The following is a 5,719-nucleotide window of genomic DNA, read 5'->3' on the forward strand; positions in this document are numbered from 1 at the left end:
CTCAGACAAAGTGTTTTTCACTACAGGTAGTTGGTGAAACCTGTTTGCATATACAGATTTGAATTTGAAGAAAAAGAAGTCTGGCTTAGTTTTGATTTGCATCAGTAATGATTAAGGGTTGTAAATATTTCCCAATAACTGGTACAATGTTACTAGCCGATGCGTAGTTTCCAAAAGGATGTTGTATTTTGGGAATGTAAGTCATAGCGGAAGAGAAAGGAACAAGTAAATTGTCATTGTATTGCTAAATGTAAAGACAATTGTGTGAGTACAGAATGCAGATGTGCTGTTCCAGAGCTGAATGCTTTTCCCCTTTTGTGTCCTTCATTGTTATTATTTATTCTAGAGATACTTTGCAAAGAAAGAAACAGATGTGCCAGAACAAGATTGCTGTAATGGGAAAATGAATGGAAAAGCACAAGCATCAGTATGACAAAATGGTAATTGAAAACTGCAGAATTGAAGTGTTGGAAGGTAAAAGAACTAAATAGCAACTTATGTCTTAAGCCTTGGGAAGTTGACTATTATCTGTCAAAGGTTAGCTCTCGGGGATAAAACAACTTAAGCAAGTGATTGAGGAAAAGGAAGCTTCAAAACAATGAAGGGCATTGAAAGACGAATTAAAAAAGAAAGTGGAATCAAATTCCATGTTGATGACCCTCAGTAATAGAGCACCAAATTGTGAAGTACCTTCTACTTGTGTTAGAAAGAACAGTTTATCCACTGATTCCAAATCGGCAGAACTGTCTAAGTAACCAGGTTCAATTATTCAATGTAGTTATACTTGTATTCCTGCAGAAAAAAAACAAAATTGTTTGGGACTTCCAGTAGCAGCAATGGTGTGAGTGGTCGCACATTTGGTGGCTCCTGCTCATGTTGGTTTTTTCGGACATTTTCTCTGGTTAACGGGTGGATGTAAGTGTAGCACCATCGATCACACACGAGGCGAGACGTAGAGAACTTCAATCGAGGCTTTATTGAGCAGACTTGTTCAGACATGTTCCCCAGCAGCTCAGTCACAGAATGCAGCTGCGGGGACTAAACCGGGTTCTTATACCCCGCCTATCTGGGTGGAGCCCAGTAGGCGGCAGATCCAATCGGGACCCAGCATCTGTCCTCCAATAGCTCCTTGGCATTCATGGTGTACCGTATTACCCCTAATACATAACACCACAGTAAGGAGGCAAAAAGGTGCAGGAGAGCTAGCAGAAGAGATTGACCCACTGGTGTATGGAGCTCAGGGCCAGAAGCGGTTGCAAAAGAGGGAACAGAGTGCAAAAGCTGGTGCAGTGTCAGCGTCACACGTGGAGATGGCGGAGCGTCAGGGAGCAGACATGCCGGCTCAGTGGTCAACAGAGAAGCTGGTGGGCTTCCTGAATGGGAGGTTCACCCAGCAACGTAAGGAGAATCTGGAGGACCACTCCAGGGTGGTGGATTTGATTAAGGCGGTGATCGACCGTGTGGAGACGAGGCTGGAGAACCAGGATCAGGTGATCCAGAAGATGGAGGAGGTGGTGGGGGAACAGGAGGAGCAGTTTGCCTCGATGGCAGCGGAGATGGGGCTGATGCAGCTCCAGGAGAAAGTCGAAGACCTGGAGATCCGGTCACGCAGGCAGAATATTAGGATTGTGGACCTGCCGGAGGGAAGTGAGGGAGCTGACCCCGGCAGGTGTGTGGGGAAGATGTTGGAGAGGTTGCTGGGAGAGGGTGTATTCGCAGGGCCTCTGGAGGTGGATCGAGCGCCTAGGGCGTTAATGAGGAAGCCCCAGGGGAACCATCCGCCGAGGGCGATGGTGGTGCGATTGCACCATTTACTGAACAAGGAGCGGATCATGAGGTGGGCCAGGCAGATTAGACGCTGCACCTGGGAGGGCAGCGAACTTCAAATATATCAGGACCTGGGTGCAGAGCTGGCCAAGAGGAGAGCGAGCAACGGGGAGAAGTTCAGGATGCTGTACCCAGCACGCCTGTGGGTGACTTATGAAGGCCGGGAACTGTACTTTGGGACATCGGAGGAGGCGATGGAATTTATCAGAGACAATGGACTGGCAGGAGGAGGAGGACATTGAACTCTGGTGGAGATGCTTTGGCGCTGCGTTTAATTTGTGTTTGGGGCCATTGTTCGGCTTCAGGTTTGTTTGTGTTCTTTGTTGGAAGGCCGGTGGTTGATCTCTTAACAGGGCTTGGAGAGGGGTTGTTTCTGCTTGCACTAGCAGGATGGTTGAGCAGGAGGAGGGCGGGGGGGGGGGGGGGGGGGGGCGGGTAGGATGCTAGGCGCCATAAGACCATAAAACATAGGAGCAGAATTATGCCACTCAGCCCATCGAGTCTGCTCCACCATTCTGGCTGATATTTTCTCATCCCCATTCTCCTGCCTTCTCCCCATAACCTCTGAACCCCTTATTAATCAAGAACCGATCGATCACTGTCTTAAAGACACTCAATGATTTGGCCTCCACAGCCTTCTGCGACCAAGAGTTCCACAGATTCATCACCCTCTGGCTGAAGAAATTCCTCTTCATCTCTGTTCCAAAGGATCATCCCTTTAGTCTGAGATGGTGTCCTCTGGTTCTAGTGGGCAGGGGCTGCGAGGCTAGCTGAGCGGGCTAGTTTACGGAAGCGCAGTGGGGGGTGAGCAGAAGGTTAGTGGGGGGATGGGGTAGGGGCTGTTGCTTGGGGGACTTGTTGGGGGGGGCGTACTACTGACAGGGGAAGGGCTACTAAAAGATAATGGGAGGAGGATCGAGGACGGTGGGCACACGAGGGCGGGCCTCGGGAGGTGTGGCACATGGGCTGGAGGCTGGCCCAAGAGGGGCTATGTTTGATCAGAAGGGTGGAAGGGTGCCTCCCGACCAGGCTGAGGATCCCTAACCTGGACTCTCATCGGTTGATTATGGCCGGGGGGACTTCAATACGGTCCTGAATCTGAGACTGGACCGATCGAGCTCGAGGTTGGGGAGGGTGTCGACCACAGCTAAGGAGCTTCGTGGGTTGATGGAGCACATGGGGGTGGAGGTGTTTCCGTGGCGATTTGAGAGACCGAGGGTGAAAGAATTTTCATTCTTCTCCCATGTGCACAAGGTGAACTCCCGAATAGACTCTTTTGTGTTCGATAAGACGTTGTTGGCAGGGGTGGTTGATGTTCAGTATTCTGCAATAGTGGTGTTGGAACATGGCCCGCACTGGGTGGACCTCTGAGTGAGCAAAGGGGGGCTCAGCGCCCGCAATGGGGGCTGGATGTGGGACTGTTGGCGGAGGAAGAGGTGTGTGAGTGGGTGAGGAAGGCCATCCGGGGATATGTGGAGATTAATGATATGGGGGAGGTTTCGGTAGATACGGTATGGGAGGCACTGAGGGCAGTGGCCAGGGGGAGTTTATTTTCATTCAGACACATAGGGAGAAGGTGAAGCGGGCAGAGATAGAAAGGCTACTTCAGGAAATCCTGCAGGTCGACAGGAGAAATGCGGAAGCACGGAGGCGGGGCTGCTACAGGAGCAGCAGAGGCTGCAGATGGAGTTTGGGCTATTATCTACGGGAAAAATGGTGGGGCAATTGGGAAGGGTGAGAGGGGCTGTGTATGAGTATGGGGAGAAGGCAAGCAGGATGCCCGCGCATTCGCTGAGGAAGCACGAGGCGGCGAGGGAGATTGGGAAAGTGAAGGACGCAGGTGGGAATAGGATCTTGGACCCGGCGGGGGTGAATATGGTGTTTAGGGACTTCTATACCAAGCTGTACGAGTCAGAACCCCCAGCTGGGGTGGAGGGGATGAGGCGGTTTCTAGAGAGGTTGGAGTTCCCGAAGGTGGATGAGGAGTTGGTGGAGTGCCTGGGGCCCCAATTGGGCTTGTAGAAATAGTGGAGGGGCTGGAGACGATGCAATTTGGTAAGGCCCCAGGTCCGGATGGGTACCCAGTGGAATTTTACAAGAAGTTCTCGGGGGTATTGGGACCGCTGCTGGTCAGGGCATTTACCGAGGCAAAGGAGCTGGGAGTACTCCGCTCGACATTGTTGCAGGTGTCGATCTCCCTCATTCTAAAGCGGGATAAAGACCCGGAACAATATGGGTCATATAGACCGATTTCCCTGCTAAATCTAGATGCAAAACTATTGGCTAAGATCTTGGCCTTGAGGATCGAGGATTGTATGCCAGGGGTGATAGGGGAGGACCAGATGGGTTTGTGAAGGGGAGGCATCTGGCGGCCAACATCAGGAGGTTACTTAATGCGATCATAATGCCTCCAGAGGGACGAGAGGTAAAGGTCATGGTTATCATGGACGCAGAGAAGGCCTTTGATCGAGTGGAGTGGGAATATTCTTGCGAGGTCCTGGGGCAGTTTAGGTTTGGGCAGGGATTTGTGGACTGGGTCCGGTTGTTGTATCAGGCACCGGTGGCGAGTGTGCAGACAAATGGGGTGAATTCAGATTATTTTAGGCAGGGGTACCCACTTTCCCCACTGCTGTTTGCCCTGGCTGTAGAGCTGTTGGCAATGGCATTGAGAACATCGGGGGTCTGGCATGGGATAGAGCACCGGGTCTCGCTCTACGCAGATGATTTATTTCCATACATTTCAGACCCGTTGGAGGCGATTGGAGGGATTATGGGGATATTAGGGGAATTCGATCGGTTCTCAGGGTATAAATTGAATATGGGCAAGATTGAGGTCTTTGCGATTCAGGCGAGGGGCAGGAGAAGAGATTGGGGGAGATGCTGTTCAAGATGGTAGGGGGGAGCTTTCGGTATTTGGGTATCCAGGTGGCGCGAGAGTGGGAGCAGCTGCACAAGCTGAATTTGGTAGAGCAGATGAGGGGGGACTTTCGGAGGTGGGATGCGCTCCCGCTGTCATTGGCGGGGCTGGTACAGACAGTGAAAATGACGGTCCTCCCGAGGTATTGTTCGTCTTTCAGTGCCTTCCAATTTTTAACCCCAAGGCGTTCTTTAAAAAAGCAAATGCGGGGAATCGCCCCGTTGACGTATCGGTTTTCCCAGCACTCAGCGGGTAGAGGAGGAAGTAAGGAAAATTGTGCGTTAATACCCTCAGTGTCGTGAATAAGAAAATGTTCTGTTGAACCCGTTCTAGAATATTCGGAGGAGCAGGCCGACACTTCCGGAGGTTTGCGGGCCCTTGTGTTCACTGCCCAGACGCACGGTGATGCCTAAATATTATGAAGAGAAGGAGGAGGACGGCAGAGCGTGTGCTAAGGTGAGGGAGGACCTGAGGGCCTGCTTGCTGAATCACGACTGTGTGCTGAAGGAAGGAAAGACACCAAAACAATGCTTAAAAGAAGGACATTGCAAGGCATTACAGGTTACTTTCTTTGAATGTAAAAGATCAATGCTGGATAACAGAACTCGGTTCAGAGGAAGAAAAGGAATGCTGCAGAATACTGTGATAGAGGAATGCTGCAGAACTGAATTATATTTATGGTTTTGGATGACACTTTTTGAATGATGTATAAACAGTAGTACTCTCAATTGATTTGGAAAATCATTTAATGTTTGACTGTTCTCTTTTATATGAGAATTAATAAAGGGGGGCTGGCACTTCCGAATATTATAAATTATTATTGGGCGGCGAATAAAGCAATGGTCAGGAAGTGGGTAGTGGGAGAGGAGTCGGTTTGAGAGCGAATGGAGACGGCCTCAGGTAAAGACACGAGCTTGGGGGCACGGTTTTAAAATTTAAAAAATAAAATAATTTTAGAGTACCTAATTATTTTTT

At 50.2% G+C, this 5,719-nt stretch overlaps 1 pseudogene; it reads left to right on the plus strand.

The window, feature by feature from the left end:
* The first annotated feature begins 4,959 nt into the window (after window positions 1-4,959).
* LOC140406804 (cytochrome c oxidase assembly factor 5 pseudogene) lies at window positions 4,960-5,449 on the plus strand (annotated as a pseudogene).
* Window positions 5,450-5,719: the final 270 nt, after the last annotated feature.

This window comes from Scyliorhinus torazame, chromosome 2, assembly GCF_047496885.1.
Source record: "Scyliorhinus torazame isolate Kashiwa2021f chromosome 2, sScyTor2.1, whole genome shotgun sequence".
Lineage (NCBI taxonomy): Eukaryota > Metazoa > Chordata > Chondrichthyes > Carcharhiniformes > Scyliorhinidae > Scyliorhinus > Scyliorhinus torazame.